Genomic DNA, 19,062 nt, shown 5'->3' on the forward strand with positions numbered 1-19,062 from the left:
ATATGATCTTTAAATGGTTGTGTTTGGATCTAAAGTGATCACTGGCATTTGAAACCTTTCCCTATTGTCCAAATATACAAGCAGCGCTTCTTATCAAATTATGAAATAAACAACACATAGAGGAGCTCAATATCAATTACAAAACTATTAGTCTTTAATATAATATATGTTGTGACTATGAGTTTTAACCGATTACTCTGTGATTCCTTTTAGCCAATCAAATGTCATTATTGGATTAATAAGTATGCATTAATTGATAGAAATCTGCTTAAATCTAAAAAAATAAATAGTTACTAAATGTTCGTAGGCAAGCCCACCTGTCTGTCTTCAATGTGGAACAGCTCTGCTATGCTTCATCGCTCTCCTACACTACCAAAAAGGTAAACAAACAACTTGTAAGCTTCCATACAGTACAACTCTTCAGAGGTAGGTCAGAAAAAAACAGATTTTCATAAAGTTCTAAGTGCAATTAAAAGGATCACTGAGTATTGAACAGTAGCTGTTATCCTCAGCATAAACTCTGATATTGCTTTTAAAGTTTTAAAACTAAATTTAGCAATTTGTTCATGTGAAACAGTAATCATAAAAGGTAAAATAAAATAATCTTCTTGAAAGAAGAATCATGTAGAAAAGATTGTTCATAGAACTGGAATTGACTTCATCAGTCTTCTTGAAGTGAGCATGAAGCAGAATTTGTTAAATTATGGAAAGGTTTCTGCACATTAAATGCTCACACATCCTTGACAAAAATAAGCCGTATTTTGCAAATTAAATAGGTGGCTGGCAGGACTTTCACAAAAAATTTCTGTGAAGAACACAATAAAAAGTAAATGGACATTCAGTTCATTGCATCAGTCCCATGGCATCCGTTGAAAAGATGATCCGCCATCAACACTCTTTTTATCTTCTTATTGTGAAGTGGTGCAAGGAAGGATTTCGGGCCTCCTTATTTTCATCTGTATAAATATGAAAATAAAACAAAAGTAATTTGTGTTGTTCACTGTGCTTACTGTAAACATATAAATATAAACAACTTTGGTTAAGAGGTGTAAAGTTTTAGGATAGGGCAGTGATTAGAGGTCACTATGATTTAGTCACTTTATAAATGCAGATTTTTAGTTGGTTAGGAAGCTCCCACATGTACCATAATTGGGAAAAGCTGTAATTTATTAAGGGAGTCGTGACCAACAATTGAGTGTGTCTTGGGATGGGTTCAACATGCGAGGATTAGGAGGATGAGAACTAGAGTGGGAGGTTGTAGTTCACAATGGTTTGGCATCCCTTTAGTGACAGTACAATGGTAGAATGGGAGAATTAATTTCCACTGTGTTTTTTTTTATCTCGACCTCATCTTTATTTTGTGGCAGATAATTTTCATTAATTTTTCAAGACTAAAAAGGTGTCACTAAAGAATTTCACAATTTTGATAATGAAACTTTAGCGCCAATTTGTTTGTATATCTGGGTTCACAGTAATACCAAACTAAACGGACACATTGTGCTCCTTATGTCATCTCTGGAAGTGCCCTGGTAAAAAAAAAAAAAACGAACACCCCTTCTGTGATGGGCTAGAATACTGATCTATGTTCACCTCTTCCAGTGCACTGCCCAACCTGTATCACTCGCTTGTTACGCTTCTCCTTTTTATTGTGACTCTACCTCATTTACTGTCCTTACCTTACATCAATGCTGATCTCCTCACAGTGGGGATCTTGCTTACCTTAATGTTCCTCCTGCCTCAAAAGGCTCATTGCTGCTTAATGTGCCTCATATTTTCTGGTTAATCTGCTTTATAGTTTGCTGGCTGAAACGGCTCATGTTTGGCTGGTCACCATACCTTCTTTGTCTCATCACTGCTGCTGACTGATCCATATACTTCTGCCCAGAGCCACATATTACATTTTTGATAACTGCCTGTATTACTGAAAGTTCAAGATTTAATGTGAATAGTTCTAAAAATTACCAAGAAATGCTTCTACACTGATTGGGAATCACTGTTTCCCAATGATTCATAAATGGCCATTTGTATTGAAATGGACATTGGGTTGAAAATACTTTAGTTGGCAACTGCAACTTTTTCACTTCATTCACCCTCACACTTTAGACAAATCTCATTAATAGCACTGATCTTAATCATAATCTATACTGTAATCCTAACCAGGAACATAGTACCCTTAACTCTAACCCTCGCTAAACCAAAATGTAATCCTAATAGCATCCCAAACTTAGCCCCTCATTATGTACATGGCAGTTGAGACCGCCACACCGATGGCGGCGGAAATTACTGCCTCCGGCATGGCGGTCTCAACCACCATATAAATAACAAGGGAAGACCGCCACAGGCGGTCCTCCGCCACCACCAGGCTGCCGCCGACAGGTAGCCTGAGTGTGGCGGATTACATTATCTGACAGGGCAGTGCTGCAAGTAGTGCTGCCCTCCGGATAGTGTACCCTGTTTCCCCCAGCCTTTCCCTGGCGGGTTCCTTGCAATGATTGCTGGATACCTAGACCACACTTGCCACTGAACAAGAGAGAATTTGCCCTGCATGAATGGAGCAAAAACTGAAATCATGGATCGAGGCACATTTCCAAATAAACTTTCTTTAAATAGGCAACCAACCCGTGGAACATTGACTACACAGAAATCTGGGAACCATATTTAAAGAAGACCTATCTTACACACACCAGATTAAAGTTGTTTTTAAGGTTACTTGTAAAGCAACTTAACGTAGTGCAATGGGTCAGGCTAGTAATTGCAATGGCTATGTTCTTGAACATATTCTGAGTCGTTACGAGGGAGGCACATGGGGGTCATTGTAAAGCGTGTAATCTATTTAGAAATGCATAAAAGCCCATCAACAGGAGGCACAGGTTTCAGAATTGCGTTACATAATATCATATGACATATGGAAAAGTGACCATGTGACATTAAACATGAATCTTGGTGGAGTCAGTGATCAATTTCAGAACACTAAAGACAAAGCATGAGACATAGACAGTGCTTAACTTGAGCTGGTGTTTGCAAGTGGGGGCCACTGGCACTCGTTTGTGGGGACCAGCACTTATTTCAACTCATCAGACATTTCCAGAGAGCAAGAGAGGGAACAACACACAAACAGAAAAGAAGGAGAAAGATAAAAGAACCAGCAGAAAAGGAGAAAGCAGGAACCTGTAAGGTTGAGCTAAAGGGGAAAAGGGAGTGTCTAGTAGTAGATTAAAGAGGCCTCAGGTGGATTTAGGAGTATACCGCCCTAATGTTCTGTGCATCAACATTTTATTTCACTGACCACAGACTTCTGAAAAGCCCTTTGGTCACCAGAACTCATTATTTTAAAATTAAGCACTGGGCAGACTGAAACAAAGGCCAGAGATCAATGAAAAAAACAAGGATCATTAGATTCCCACCTTAAGTCACATTAGGTATGACTGCAACCGACCTAAAAGTGGTCCTACTAGACACAGATATGAGGAAGTAGGTCACATAGGTACAGGGTTGCCCTTGACTTAGGGACATCTTGAACTGAAGACTGAAGGCATACTAAATTGTGGCTGACACCAAATCTTGGTTGGATTCTAGCTACCCTCTAACCCTTCTTCTGATCCCATACACTGTGCTATACAACCAGTTTTCTGTCATTCCTGAAAGTTGGCGTTGTCGTGCTTCACAAAAATCCTAAATAAATAAACAAATAGAGGTTATTTCAAATTTACATTTCCTTAATCATGCAACACTACTATGAATATATATTTTCCTGTTCATATGGTATTATTGGGGCATACCTAATGTTTGCAGATTGTCTCAGAATATCTAAAACAGTAAATATCACTGTTGTATTACTAATGTATTAAGGAGAAATATAAAAAAGAGAATTAATACAATGAGCATAGTTATTTGGCGTATTCGGGCACTCACTATCTGAATTAAGTGGTATGAGGCTGGGACTCAATAATAACATTCCAAACCTCTGAAAGTAGGCACTTGTGTCACCCCAACTAGTTTAGATTTCCATAAATCAGTCGGTTTGTTGATTTATTTTCTTTAAAACTTTTAAGTCACCTCAGTTCCACTCTTCTTAAGTGAAAGCTTGGCACTTATTATCAGGCTTACGAGGTTTTAGTTTGAAGAAGCGCAGTCTGAAGACACCAGACAAAATTTTGATGTGAGAAATACTGCACCTGATCTGGAGTAGAATACCAAGTCCACACTGAAATCTTTATGATAAGAAAGCGAGGTAAAATCTTCTAACAATTATGTAAAGTGTATTCATTTTCTTTTTAAAGAATGTGGAAAGTGGGAATACTGCAAAATACAAAGAAGAAAGAAGAAGAGTGGACCTATGTAGTGGTTATTGTAGGTTTATCATGACCCAGGCAGTAAGGAGGAACAGTACAGAATGGTGATTCAGTTCACTTGAATGCCATGAGGAGTATATATAAATGTTTCAAAGTGGTCTTGCGCATGTTGCAAGTGTGCAGCAATCTTTTGTGTTGTCCTAGATAAGTTCTGAAATCTACAACATATCGTGACAGCACAGTAGCTTTCACGTACGTTAAAAGACCAGCATTGTCTACTTTGTTTTTCATAGATGGGAATTCCTATGTGTGTGAACAGATCCTACTGGACCACCCAACAAAATTGAGTATGGCCATGCCATGTTATACACAAATGTTTGGGAATCTTCACTGGAAGAGGAGGTACCAGCCCTATTGGAGGTAATCTCCTTCCTGTAGAATCATGCCCCACAATCCAAACTGGTGTCCTTCCCTGATTAATCATGATCAATTGGGATTGTCAATCTATTTCAGAAGCTACATCTGACAAAATATGAGGAAGAAGTTGCAGTAGGATATTCTCGTATCATTAATATGGGGCCCTGAAGAAGTCCCTTTGATTTGGGACGAAACGCATTGGCTGTGTCGTTGTTCGCATTTTAAGAATGTGGGCATGCTCGATACAAGCAAACAATAAAGAATGAACGTTGTGGTTCACATCTGCTCTGTGGTATTCATTGTTAAAGATCGGGCCTAATTACAATGTTGGCGGATGGGATACTCCATCACAAACGTGACGGATATCCCACCTGTCATGTTACAAGATCAATTATATCCTATAAAATTTGTAAAACGGCAGGCGGGATATCCGTCACATTTGTGATGGAGTAACCCATCCGCCAAGGTCATAATCAGGTCCTGAATCTCTATGCATTCTGATGTTTGAAGTCTATGAGGTATTTTAAACCTTATTTGTGTTTCACTATTGAAAGAACATTCTATACAATATTGACATGAATGCTCCTCCTTCTTTTCTACAGTACAATTTATTCTGGGCTTTTTTGTTGGTTGGCCCTGGGAGAGACCATCTTTTTCCTGATGGGAACTTAACAGGGGCCGGTGATACAGACCACAAACATCATTGTGAATGTTTTTGAATTAAGAATCCCTCATGCACCTATCCTACCACCATACGGACCAGTCCTTCATACAGTACTCTGAAGAGGCATTTAGCTCAATAAAGTACTCCACAAAACAAATAAATATTTTCAGTGTACATTGTTCTTCCATGTCTTTGTGACCTGTAGAGATGCCTTATGCAGGATCAAAGTTGGATACCTCAAAAAGAATGAGTCACATGTGCAAGACTCTGGCTGAACTACGAAATAATACTTGGGACTGCCAAACGTTTAAAGTGCTCATAATAATGTTTGCAAAAATAAATATTAACACCAAGAGCACCTGCACTTTTATCAATAAGAAGTTGGACGTAAAGTTAACTATTTTGTAACAAGCAGGATTCTTTAAAGTGTGACTTCAAAGCGCGACTACACAATGTGTGCAATGTCTAACAAAATAAAAAGGATAAAAGTCCTTCAGTCAATCTAGTGGTTTGATCAACAGCATGGACAAGAAGTGTGATAATGCACTGTGTGTATGTGTGTGTGTGTGTGTGTGTGTGTATGCTGTTGAGTTATTGACATTCTGAGCTTTGACAAATTTCCTATTTTGATGTGCTTTAAGTTGTATTGTATGTGCTCATTGCTGACTATTTCTGACATTTACATATTTTTGAAAGATGTTTTTAATTTGTTACTTTTGCCTGCTGCACCTTTCTTCTTTGTGTATATAAAAAGCTGAATAGTTCAGCTCGCCATCTTTCATGTCAAGACGGTCGCCATTGTGGAAGGAATGCAAGTTTGGGGTCTAGGTTTTCTCTTTGAGCCATGATGTGCAGATGGTGACACTTAATTAGGAGGGCTGTTCTGCATGTCAGTGCTCAGAAAGCACTGTATGTGTGCACTGTAGGTATTGACTTTCTGAGCTCTAACAAAATGCCTGTTTTGAAGTACTTGAAGTTGTACTGCTTGAGCAATTTTCTGTGACCACTTGACTTTACTATATTTTTAAAAGATACAACTTTAAATTGTTACTTTTGTACTGTGGACTTTACCTGCTCAGTGGGTGTAAGAAGCAGATTAGTTCCGCTTTACAGCATTCATTTTAGTGACAGCCACCATGGATGAATTTTGGAAGGTTTGATTTTTTCCCGTGTAGTTTTTCTCTTTACTGCAGTGATGTAAAGTCTGATCAAGAGGGTTGGTTGAGTAATCTTGCAGTGTCTGCATTCCGAAGGCATGCTAAAGGCAAGGTTGTCTGCGCTTGTCGACAAATCGACCTCAACTGGTGCCTGAAATTCACCCTTGCTCACAAACTGACCTAGGGCCTACTTGGCCTCCAAACTGCTCTGAATTGGCCTTCAGGGTAAGTGCTGTTCTTGCTGTGGGTCTTTGGATCTCTGATGGTAGATTTGGTTTCTACTTGTAAACGTTCTGTCAGCTTCCATTGTTTAGGACTTATCAATGTGTGGTAGGCTTAGCTCAAACTTATTTCATATCTGCTAGCTGCAAAATGTGTTCCGATACACTCTCTTCTAACAACTACCTCTACTGTCTTCTCATGAACACTCGTTTACTTTCTAAAGATCAATTAGAGGCATGGGAGTGTATTACGAATCAAAAACGGGATCTGCTCTTTTAACAGAAACATGGTTATAACCAGGATCTACCACCGATATCTCCAATGTCATTACCTCCAACGACCTCATGTTTCACTGTGATTGACCTAACATGACTGGGTGACAGGGTGACTATAATATACAAAGCAAACTACAAATATAAAAAGGTTGGCACCCCTACAGTTAATAACGCGGAGTGCCTCCTGTTTAACCTTTTGATCAATCCCCAACTTTCTTTTAAGGGTGCTCTCACTTATAGACCGTTGGACCATAAATGTCTTTCAGTACAAAATTGACAGAACTGGCGCCTTATGTTTTAAAGGTAACCAAGTTAGGGGATCTTAACTTTCATTTGGATTCAGCGCATGATCCCGCAGCAAAAGCCATGATCCAAGGTCTAGCAATGCTGAGTCGTAATCAGATACTGACAGGCCCAACGCACACTGGATGACAACTTTTTGACCTAGTTTTTACCAATTTGAGGGCTAAATGGTGGGTACTTCTACTCCACCTGTATGATCAGATCATTTCCTGATCCCTTTCTATCTCTCAGCAGTGAAAAGTAATACTCCTCTTGACAATCTGTTGCTGCCCTTATGGGGTCATCCATGGTCCAGAGTATCCACAGACAACTTCAGCAAACATTTGAGTATGGGTGGCAGGGCAGCATGTGAGGAGGTGAATACTGCTGTACCAGTGTTTAATGTTAGGATCAAAAGTGTGCTGAATTTTATTGCACCTTTTAAACAATGTGTTACTAAACACCACAAACCATCTGCACCATGGGTTGCAAATGAACTAGTGAGGCTAAATCTAATTTCAAAAGATTGGAACACAGATGGTACATCACGTATAATAAGGCTAAGAAAGATCATTAGAAGAGAGCAATCCAACAGTAGCACAGGCTTATAAGGGTAGTGCGCTGCACTTATCCAGCCAATTAAATCTCAGCACCAAACAATGCAAGATGTGAAATATTCAATATTACTGATAGTTTCTTACATCTAAAATCATTTAAACAATATATAATACCCTCTCAAGAGCTCTCAAATAGTCTATCAAGTTTCTTTCTGAAGAAAATAACTAAAACGCAATAAAATTATTAAGGGCTAACACTTTTTAATATATACTTGCTGCTTCTGTTTCATATGATCTGCTCCTTTGGTTTCAACACTATTTTTTATGCAGACGATATACAAATCATCATCACTATTGATGATAAACTGTATATTCCTCAATTCATCTTTCAGAATTTCGTTAGAGGTCACCTCCTGTATGCCTTGCCGCTACCTCCAATTCAGTTTGTTTCAATCCAAAGTGCTCTTTTTCAGGCAGCAAATTAATTGCTGGCCCAGTAATTGGTAGCTGTTTGATTAAAGTGTGTTCCACTAGCATGTCTCTGTAGTAAACAACCTGGGTGTTATGGTGGACTGGTATCTTTTGGTATCCCAGTAGGCCTGCAGCCTAAAAGCCACCTGTTTCACGCTCTTGAAGATGCTAAACAAGATCTTCAGAGATCTCCCTCATGAGATGTGGAAAACAGCTGTCCAAGGTCTCATAATGTCCGGATTATACTATAGAAATACACTATGGTGGTCATTCCAACCCTGGCGGTCCATGACCGCCGGGTTGGAGGACCGCGGGAGCACCGCCGACAGGCCGGCGGTGCTCCAATGGGCATTCCGACCGCGGCGGTAAAGCCGCGGTCGGACCGGCAACACTGGCGGGCTCCCGCCAGTGTACCGCCGGATGGCGGTAGGGGGGGTCGCGGGGCCCCTGGGGGCCCCTGCAGTGCCCATGCCACTGGCATGGGCACTGCAGGGGCCCCCGTAAGTGGGCCCCTAAATGTATTTCACTGTCTGCTGCGCAGACAGTGAAATACGCGACGGGTGCAACTGCACCCGTCGCACAGCTTCCACTCCGCCAGCTCGATTCCGAGCCGGCTTCATCGTGGAAGCCTCTTTCCCGCTGGGCTGGCGGGCGGCCTGAAGGCGGCCGCCCGCCAGCCCAGCGGGAAAGTCAGAATTACCGCCGCGGTCTTTCGACCGCGGAACGGTAACCTGACGGCGGGACTTTGGCGGGCGGCCTCCGCCGCCCGCCAAGGTCCGAATGAGGGCCTATATCTCAGCACTTCTGGGATTCTACACAGTTGTGTTCAAATTATCCAAAACACAGGAACAAGACTCCTAGTCAATTTACATTGGAAAGCACACATGTGTAAACACAGCCGTCCTGAGGCCGTATTATGATTACAATGCACATTTCCTGTTTGTGTCATGGAGCACTTTTCAAAAGGTGCACCAGGAACAAACAGGGACCGTGCACCATAATAGGCTGCCCCCAGGACAGCCACAAACTTACACTGCCCCCAGGGTAGCTCATTCAAGTGAACAAAAAGCTACTGTGTTTCATAGTGCAGATGTCAACCTGTCTGCACTTTCATGAGGAGAGAGAGATCCTGTTGAAGGTAGGACTGCACCCGCCTACAAGGGAATGTCTGAGGGTACTTGGGATGCCCTTTATCGGAGTTCGGGTAGTGGAGGAGGGGTGGGCTGCATTGCGCCCAGGTTGCCCTCACTGCATGGCACCTGATTGATGGTGCTGGCCGCATAGCCTGGAAGCATTTGAGTGCTTCCGGTGCGCGCTAGGTAATGACGCACACAGGGCTCCCCCTGTCAAAAAGGGGGGAGCGGGTGGCGAGCGGGCTTCTTTAACGTCACTCGCCGCACGGATACTGTGCTCCTGAGGACAAGGAGTGAGGAGCAATTTCTCTTGTCTTTTTTTTTTCATTCACAGTATCTGAGGATTTTTTGGCAGCCGATCCGTCAGCCCAGCCAGCAGACTTACTGAAGCACAAGCAGCCCAGCACGCGCCTCACCAGGAGCCGTATGGGTTGGAGCTTTCCCCGCTTAACCCAAGTATACCTCAGTGGCGGCTCCGGTGGGGGCCATGGTGCTGCAGGTGAGGACCCTCAAGGGGGTTTGAGAGGATGGGCAGCGCAGAGCCTTAATATGGTTTATTATGGTAAAGTTGCATATTTCAAATAAGTGATCCTGAATTTTTTGGTTCCAAACAGTGTTTTAGAGTGTTGGGCATTGCTTTTGTTTCTGAGGTCCAAGCAGTATTAATTGCTAGTAGAGGGAATTGTTTGGTGCCAAGCAGCATTATTCCAGGTAACCCATTAGTGGAGTGTGTTTTTGCACTATAAGTTAGTTTGTTGCACATTTGAGTTGCGGTGTCTGTATTCATTGGTATAGACCATTACAGGTGAGCACGTCATGGTAGACAGTGCAACTAGAGGAGAAAAGCGTTCATGCACTGAAGAATTATTTGAAGCTTTAATGCTGCGGATGGATGCCATGGACCAGGCCATAGCGTCATTGAGGGCCCAACAGGCTGCCTCTAGTGAGCAAGCAGTAAGGCCCAAGCAAGCAAGTGTGACCCCTAAGGGAGCGTTTCCCCTGCCCCAAAGAGAGTTTGAAGGCAGAAGAAAGGCAGAGAGAGTAGGATGGAATTGCCTGAGCAGGGGCAGTCAGTCTCAGTGCAAGCTGGTGTAAACTTAAATAGTTTGGTGGTGCCCGTTTCGCAAGATCAGCATGCAACACCTGCGTTAGTGGGCCCCCTCGACAGTGCTACGCCACAAGAGGTGGGGGGGATCCAACCAGGTCCCCAATCAGATAGCACCAGGGAGTGCTCCGGTGCCAACCGTGAATAGCTTGCCAGTAGTTCCTGCAGTAGCGGCCATTAACAGGATTGTAGCGCAACAGGACGTAGTTGAGCATCTGGCATCCATATTAGCATGGCTGTTGGTGGAGAGAAGGCTGTCCCCATCTTTGGTTAGTGGCCACTACCCGAGTCAGGTGGGCAAGACGTGATGGAGAAGGCGCAGCATTTGGTTTCTCATCTTAACAACTCAAACGGTGGTCAAGACTCCGAAGGGGGGGATCTTAGGGGAAGTGAGCAGTGATTGTGTGAAAGAGACCCATTTACCAACGTCGGCTTGCGTGGTGCACCGGCACCAGCCATAGCTGCACAAGAGCCAGCCAAGTCGTCAGAAGAGGCAAACACTCTGTGGCAACTTCGTCCAGTCAGTCAGCGGCTGATTCAGATACTCGTTGCTTGTCCCCATTGTTAGATCTCGGCGACATCCGTTCTGAGCAAGGGCATCTGGGGTTGCATGTGCCCACGGAGGTTAAAGAAAAGATCTGGAAAGGTGTGAACATTGACATTTTTGATCTTCTGGTTGACGGACCAGAGAGGGACGAGGTAAAACATTGTAAGGAGTGTGCGCACTCAAGGGAGTGTGGACATGGACCTCACAAGGGGAAGACAGAAGAGTCACTTAACAATTGGGTGAGAGCCTTCTCAATTTACCAGTCTATCATTGCAGAGGGCTTCAATGACCAAGGAGCTCAGCTAGCCTGCTATCAGAATAGGATTGTGGGTGCTCATGATGAGTATGGGAAGGACTATGATAGGGAATTTAGAAGGATCAAGGCGAATAAGCCTAGTCTACGGTGGGACCAAACTGATATAATAGCATGGCTTTGGTTCACGAACCAGCCGCAGGGGAACGGGCTGCAGCCCTTTTGGGCAGGTTCAGGGTCCGCATCGGGTCCACCCGGCGGGAGTAGTGCCAAAAAAGGGGCTTGCTGGGATTTCAATAGGCGCACTTGCACCCGTCCTGCGGGAACCTGCCGTTTAAAACATTGCTGTTCCTTCTGCGGGCAGTCCTCCCATCCTGAGTCTAAGTGTTTAAAAAATCCAGGGTTAGAGGGAACAAGGAGCAAGATTATTGGTGTTGATAGAGCTGGCAGCTTTGATACAGTTGCCAGCAGTAGCCAACCCTCTGATTCGGTAGGATTTGTACTTGGTGACTCGGTTTGTAACAAGGTTGGCACTCGTTCTCAGTTTTTGACTAAAGCACACTCTCCTATTCAGTTACTGGCTTTCATCCCATGGCTTAATGTATACCGTAACCAGGGGGCTGAGCGAGATTTATAAGAGGGGTTTAGGTAGGGCTTCAGGATCCCAGCACAGGGCTACTCAGGATCCCCTCACTGTAAGAACCAGTTTTCCTTGCGGGCCAATCCTGAGGTGGCTAGAATGAAGATTCTCAAAGAGTTAAGCTTGGGGTGTATAGCAGGTCCATTTCTTGAGCCCCGAGGCAGGATTTAGTTTCTTCCCCTTTCGGGGGTGGTCCCTAAGTAACAACCCGGATTGATCCACAACCTGTCATCACCCAGAGGCCAATCCGTGAATGATGCAATAGATGGGGCTCTTTGTTCAGTAAAGTATGCTTCTTTTGATCAGGCAATTCAAATGCTGCGGGAGCTGGGACCTGGGGCATTGATGGCCAAATCAGACATTGAATCCGCCTTTACGTTGCTACCGGTTCACCCGCATGATTTTCATCTGTTGGGTTTCCAGTTTGAGGGCCAGTTCTACTTTGACAAGTGCATGCCCATGGGCTGTGCTGTGTTGTGTTCCCATTTTGAAAAATTTAGCACCTTCCTGGAATGGGCTTTCAGGCGCAAAGTGCAGCATCAGTGAGTGCTGTATCACTTGGATGATTTCCTATTCATGGGTCCTCCTGGGTCGGATCAGTGTGCAAATGCATTGGATGTTTTTAAGAGCCTGATGCGTGAACTCTGGGTTCCGTTAGCACATGACAAAACTGTAGGTCCATGCACCACAATGGAATTTTTGGGGATTGAATTGGATTCGGTGGCGGGGGTGTCCAGATTGCCAAGAGACAAAGTACTTGCTTTCTCCCAAGTACTTTGGGCCTGTATGTGTGCAAAGAAAGTTACTCTCCATCAATTGCAGTGTTTGGTGGGGCAGCTTAATTTTGCCCTGCCTATCATTCCCATGGGGGGCCCCTTCTCCCGGTCCATTTGCCAAGCCATGTTGGGCTTGAAGGTTAAGCACCACCACACCAGACTCTCCAGTGAGGTGAAGAAGGGCATGAGAATTTGGGAATCCTTTCTGTGTGACTTCAATGGGATGGTCGTATGGCCGAGCCCACCTAGGTCCAATGAAGAGCTTGGCCTGTTTACTGATGCAGCGGGCAGTCATGGTTTTGGGCCCTTATTTGTCTCAGCGTGGTGTGCACAGAGGTGGCCTGCAGATTGGGTGGAATCGGGACTTGTGATTACCATTGGTTTATTAGAGTTATTCCCTAATCTGTTGTCACTATCAATTTGGCCTGATAGATTTCGCAATCAGTCAGTAATTTTTTGGTCAGACAATATGTCAGTGGTTGAGTGTATAAATCAGCAGGCGGCCAGGTGTAGTAGGATTTTGAGAGTCCTAAAAATTATTGTGTTACTGTGTCTACAACTGAACGTGAATTTTAGAGCAAAACATGTGCCGGGGTTGCAAACAATGCTGCTGATGCCCTCTTCCGTTTTAAGATGTAGGTGTTCAGGTCCCACCATCCACAAGCAGAGGAACGCTCAACACCCTTCGCAGAGCATCTTTGGCAGATTGGTGCCCAAGACTATCAGGCCTTGTTGCAGCTTAGCATCAAAGACAAAAAAAGCTTAGGAGATGGCTCTGGTGGCATATGTTAATGACTTGGGTTACATTGAGGAGCCCTCTTGGGCAGATGCTTCATCAGTTTTGGCTTTCCTGGAAATATTGAGGGGGAATGGGAGGTCAATTGCATGTGTGAGGCGTCATACGGCCACAATTTCCTTTTTTGCCCAGTTGCAGGGGGTGCAGGATGGTACAAAATCTTTTCTGGTGAGGAGGGCCATTAAGTGTTGGCAGCACCTCCAGGGGGTCAAGTCTGATACTAGGTGATCCTTTGACTTGGGGAGGCTGGGGGCCATCTTGGGGGTCCTTGATAAGATCTGTGCATCCCTGTGGGAGATTGCCCTCTTTAAAGCATCCTTCACCTTAGCCTCCTATGGGTCCTTGAGATTGGGTGAATTGGTGGCCAGCAACAAGAAAGAGGTAATAGGGTGGTTGCAGATGGGGGACCTCCACTGGCCGGCAAGGTCTGGGTCCTTTGTGATCAGTATTCCTCATTCCAAAATGGACCAGGAGGGGAAGGGTTACCATGTACTGCTGCGTAAGTCCCAGGACAATAGGTGCTGTCCGGTTTCTAATTTAGAGGGTTGCTTAGCCTTGTGCCCTACTGGGTCGCGGGGTACTATGCTAGTGCATGCTGGCCGCTCACCCCTAACTATCAGTTTATGCAGATTCTCAAGCGCAGTTTGAGCACAGTGGGCTTTGGCTCATCTGAATTTGGGACTCATTCATTCAGGATTGGGGCGGCAACAGCTGCGGTGGCAATGGGTTTATCGGGAGTGACTGTTCGGCAAATTGACAGGTGGTCCTCAGACTGCTAAAAGAGATATGGGAGGTTGCACATGCTACAAATACAGGTTATTTACACCATCCGTCTGTCTTGTTATCTTCTCTAGTCCCAACGTTCCCAGTTCAATCAGCAACACCCAGGGTCGCATAAGTTTGGGTGATCGGCCACTTGTATGTTTGCCGTGCTGCTGAGTGGTATGTGGAGACTAGCTTCACATCACGCGCGGCCCAAGCCGGATTCCGTATGTCCTTTTTAGGGAAAGGAGGGTTGCGCCTCACGGAGCTAAGATTGGTTTTGGACTCAATGATCTTGTGAGGTTAACCTCAACCAGACGTCATCATAATGCTTCTTGGGGGGAATGAATTAGTCCTTCTGGGTTGACGTCAGCTATTGGAAACCAGTAGTTTCTGAATTTGGCTGGCTGGCCAAACAATTTCCACAGGCGTTGGATGCATGGTCAAACATCGTCCCCCCTGTGCAGTGGAGGGGCGGCATCTCAGTGAGAGTGCTCAATGACTCGGTTCGGAGAATTAATAATAAAATCGCCAGGTTGTTCAGGTCACCAAGACTGGCCGTCATCCCACATGGATGCATGCAAGGGGAATGTTTCTTTCTCCAGGTTGGGGTGCACCTTACTAAGATGGGCAATGACATGTTGCTTGAGGATTTTTTAGCATGCTTGGTCCATTTTCCGCAGTGGAAGAGCGAGTGGGGGCCAGATAGTCGGTCTACTATGCTGGCCTGTGGTGGGGTGAGATCATGACTTGGGGGACAATTGGATGACTTTTTCATTACCCCAGCAGGACAGCAAGGTAATTTGACCCTCCAGGGGGTGCTGGCGGGAAGGGAGAATGACAACAAGGGGCGCAGTGATTGCGAGCAGTCGCTGGCATCTGGTCCTTATGGCCAACCTCCCACGCATATACAGTGGTGGGAAGCTAGCACAGGCCCGGGGGTAGAGCAGGAGAGTCTGTGGGTGGAAGGGGTGCCCGAGGTAGGTATCCTGGTGGGCAGGAGGATGCGTGACACACTAGGCAGTCATGATCTCATTCACAGTCATTGATATTTGATATTTGGAATATGCAGGAACTGATTTAGTCAGTGGCTGGAAATTTGATGTATTAGCAGACTGTGTCAAGACTAGGCATCTTTACAATGTACATACACTGTAAATAATGTGGGGTTACTGGGTAAAGTTTTTGGTTGTTGACAAATTTTGTTTTATTAAATAAAATACGGCAAGGAGTTACGACTCCCAATTCCAATGAGTTGTCGTTGTTAAAGGTGAAGTATTGCCATGCTGGGTGTGACATGGTGTGATAAGGGGAGAAGGGATCTTATGGAGGTGGATGGGAAAGGGGGTTTTCAGGCGACAAGCTTCAGCAATGCCAGCACAAAATAGCGATTTTAACTATATGAGAAAATGTGCAACAGTATGCCACATATTTTGCATTTTCTTGCTGTATAATTTAGTCAGCCTTGTTGCATTATTTAAAGATACATTGCTGCATTATTCCAGTCGCCCTAACCAAGCCTAATCAGTATTTATGTAGTTCTTCGTTTTTAAATAATACATCTGTAGAATAATAAGACGCTGGGTGGTTAAATTACCTCTTTAAGAGTATCAATGGACTCCAACTTAGGCTGAAAGACGCCGGCTGTGAATTCACTGTCATATGAAAAACTTCCCGTCACATCATAGCTGTCATACCCTCTCTTCATGTCTAGAGTACTCATTTTAGAAGGTAAGGCCAAATCTGAAAGAGAACGCAGCATAGTAATATCTGAGCTGTTTATTTAACAAAGGCCTTTTGTTGAATACTTTTTTCATTAACATCATTGTACCAAATGCACATAGGAAGCATAGTTGCCGGCACATGGCCTTTGATCACTTTTGAGTACATTACATTGGGTGATATTACAAGGCCTTTGACTTGATGATATCACACGATTCAACATCAAAAGAAGTAACTTGTCAGAGCCATTTGACTTTAAAGAAATCACTGGACATGGATAAGAAAATAAAACTTCAGTGTAAAAGCAAAAAGTAACTTCAAAATCTCTCTAAAGCAAATGCAATACGATGGACCAATCCCGGTAGAAAAACGAAAGCACCTGCACATGACCACCCCCCTAATAACATAAACTTTTGGCAAAGTGGACTACCATTTTTGTTAAGATCACTCTACAGTGAAAAGTACTTTGGCAGATTGCTGACAGACAAGAAGCTACACAGTCGTTTTTTTTACTTTTATGGACAAGCTGGTCAGTCATGAACGACCAAGGTTTAATCTTGTTCTTGACCACATAGTTCACTGGTATCAATGGAGCACCTCTGTAAGATGATCAGACACCTGGCTGCACCACGCATGTTAGGATGAAACAAAAAGGATTCTTTAAAGAACCTCTATGATAAATTTCCAGATTCCAATTCTGTCAAGAATTCATACTATCAGTAAACCCAATTAGCAGATGCTGAATTATTTTTCTGATTTCCAACAATTTTTATTTTTTAGATAGTCTCTGTTTCAAGTCTACATGTTTTGGTTGTATATGCATTTCAGAGTAGGCCTAAATGTGAAGCAATGGGCAACTAAAACTTGGGGCTAGCTGAGCCTTACATGTTACGGTCTATATCGCCACACATACTGGATTTTCATAACATCCTATACAGAAACAGTCAGATTTTAAGATAGAATAGGTGTCTTCTGTAGTGTAAGAAGGCTCGGAGACATTTAACTGCTCTCTGAGTCTACGTCAATGTTCAATCAATTATATAACATGCATGGATGTTGATGCCCCGTGACCGAACAGTATGAAAGTGGAATCTTATACCTTGCTCATATTACATCCATCATATAAGGTCAATTTAAATCTTTGGCAGCTGCTATACATAGAGTTATCATCTCCGAAATAAAAATAAATAAGACTGAAACATGGAAGAAGACATACCTGTGTGTGAAAACTGAAGAAACTCCTCATCAAATGTAAACCATCTGCGAGAATCACGTCTTTGATCCACTGTCCTGCAAAAGGCCAACATTTCTCATAATGAACATATCACTGGGGATTAAACCAAAAACAAGACCATGTTGTTCAAACCAGATGGTGTACCTAACTACTGTAAACCTAGAAGGTAGTGAATAGAACATGTGCTTTAAATAGTGACACCCTCATTTTTGTTATAAGAGCTTGGCTTTTCCAAGATCCAGTTTTCTTTACTCTGTTGTTCTTTAAATTGTAAATTGGACTTTACGAGGTGATTTTTTATATATATCATGTGATACTCTGGAAACCAAAATAGTAAGAGGTTTGTGCAATCCATATAGCTTTTTAGAATAGGGTTGTAACTTCTAGCACCGTCATGTGACTACTGAAAACCAGTTAGAGTAAAACTACTGGGTGTTCTACCAAAATATGTGAGAAATATCGTTGTGCCAAAATATCATAGCCTAAATATCGAGGAACAAAATATATTGAACGTAATGTATAAGTGTACTATTCTTAACTGAATCTATGTGCCCTGACAATGTATAGATATGTTTTCAGGGTATTTCGATGTGGTGTTAGGAAACATAAATATTTACTTATCTATATATACATACTTTCCCAATATTTTAGTCTTTGATATTTAGCTGCAATATTTTGGCACACCGATATTTCCCATATAATATTCTGAAATGCAACAAATACTGTGCCAGTGGTAATAGTGACAGGCAGAGTGTTCAACTCGCCATGTGAGGGGGTAAATAGAGATTGTGTGCAATTAGGCATGTGCGAGTGGGCTCATGTCTCTACCATGATTTACTCTATGCTTCTGGTATCAATGTTACCACTCCTATTACAATGGATAAGTAAAGTGAAAACGTAACCTAAAATGGACTGGGCATCAGCATCTTAATCATAATAGCTATTCCATGAGATGGAGTCTGGAGGTTTTCTCTATTTTTACCACACCACTAGAGAATTGTCTTTGCCTAGGCACTTGGCTAGCCAGCAGTTACATTAGCTTTTAGTACACACAAATGGTCAGACACTTACCCTTAATTTTTCTCATATTTTAATGTGGACAGGGCCGACCTTGCCATTTTCTTTCACTATTGATGGTGCACATGAGGGATAAGCAAGTGTTTAGCTTTTGCACGGACAGTGTGTGCACCATCATCTTTATTTCTTTATTCTGATCCCACAATCCATATAACTTTGTTTGACAATGCAGAACATTGATATTGTGAGAAATTGAGTTACTGGTTGAAGTGGGGAGGGAGAAATCCTACTCAAACAGCAACCACAATCCATGGAAGCAAAAGCAAACCCCAAATTAACCTGTGCTCAATCATCTGATAGCTTGCACAGAGCAGTCAGGCTTAGCTTAGAGGCAATGTGTAAAGTATTTATGCAGCACTTCAAACAGTAGTAAAGTTAAAATGCAACACACAGAAAAACCCACGCCAATTTTAGAGTACATTTTGATAAATAAAACAAGACCAAAACAAAAAAAATCCAATCAGTAGAACTGGGGATCTGCAATTTTAAAGATTTCAGTGAAAATGCAGCCAAAAAGCAAAATGTGTCAACTGTGGATATCTGGTTGTGCTGGACAGGGACAGAGTCACAACTTCAGACCAATCGTCATGGAGCACAAGCCACCTATAGGGACCCCAGTAGGCCCCCAAAACATGAGTACCTTAAGTCCTGGTTATGGAGTATTGCGAGGTCCTGCACAA

General features: G+C 43.2%; 2 long non-coding RNA genes across 2 annotated transcripts in view; one reads left to right on the forward strand and one right to left on the reverse strand.

Annotated features, from left to right (window-relative positions):
* Window positions 1–652: 652 nt before the first annotated feature.
* Window positions 653–17,362, reverse strand: LOC138300888 (uncharacterized). The gene is made up of 3 exons (XR_011205039.1): window positions 17,288–17,362; window positions 15,947–16,092; window positions 653–956 (listed from the first exon to the last, which is right to left on the reverse strand). It is a non-coding gene; the product is annotated as an uncharacterized lncRNA (long non-coding RNA).
* The window catches only part of LOC138300887 (uncharacterized), a 403,056-nt gene continuing 393,682 nt past the window's right edge, over window positions 9,689–19,062 (forward strand). The window contains exon 1 of the long non-coding RNA XR_011205038.1: window positions 9,689–9,969. This is a non-coding gene — a long non-coding RNA (uncharacterized lncRNA). The remainder of the gene's footprint in view (window positions 9,970–19,062) is intronic.

The sequence above is a fragment of the Pleurodeles waltl genome, chromosome 6, assembly GCF_031143425.1.
Source record: "Pleurodeles waltl isolate 20211129_DDA chromosome 6, aPleWal1.hap1.20221129, whole genome shotgun sequence".
Taxonomy (NCBI): domain Eukaryota; kingdom Metazoa; phylum Chordata; class Amphibia; order Caudata; family Salamandridae; genus Pleurodeles; species Pleurodeles waltl.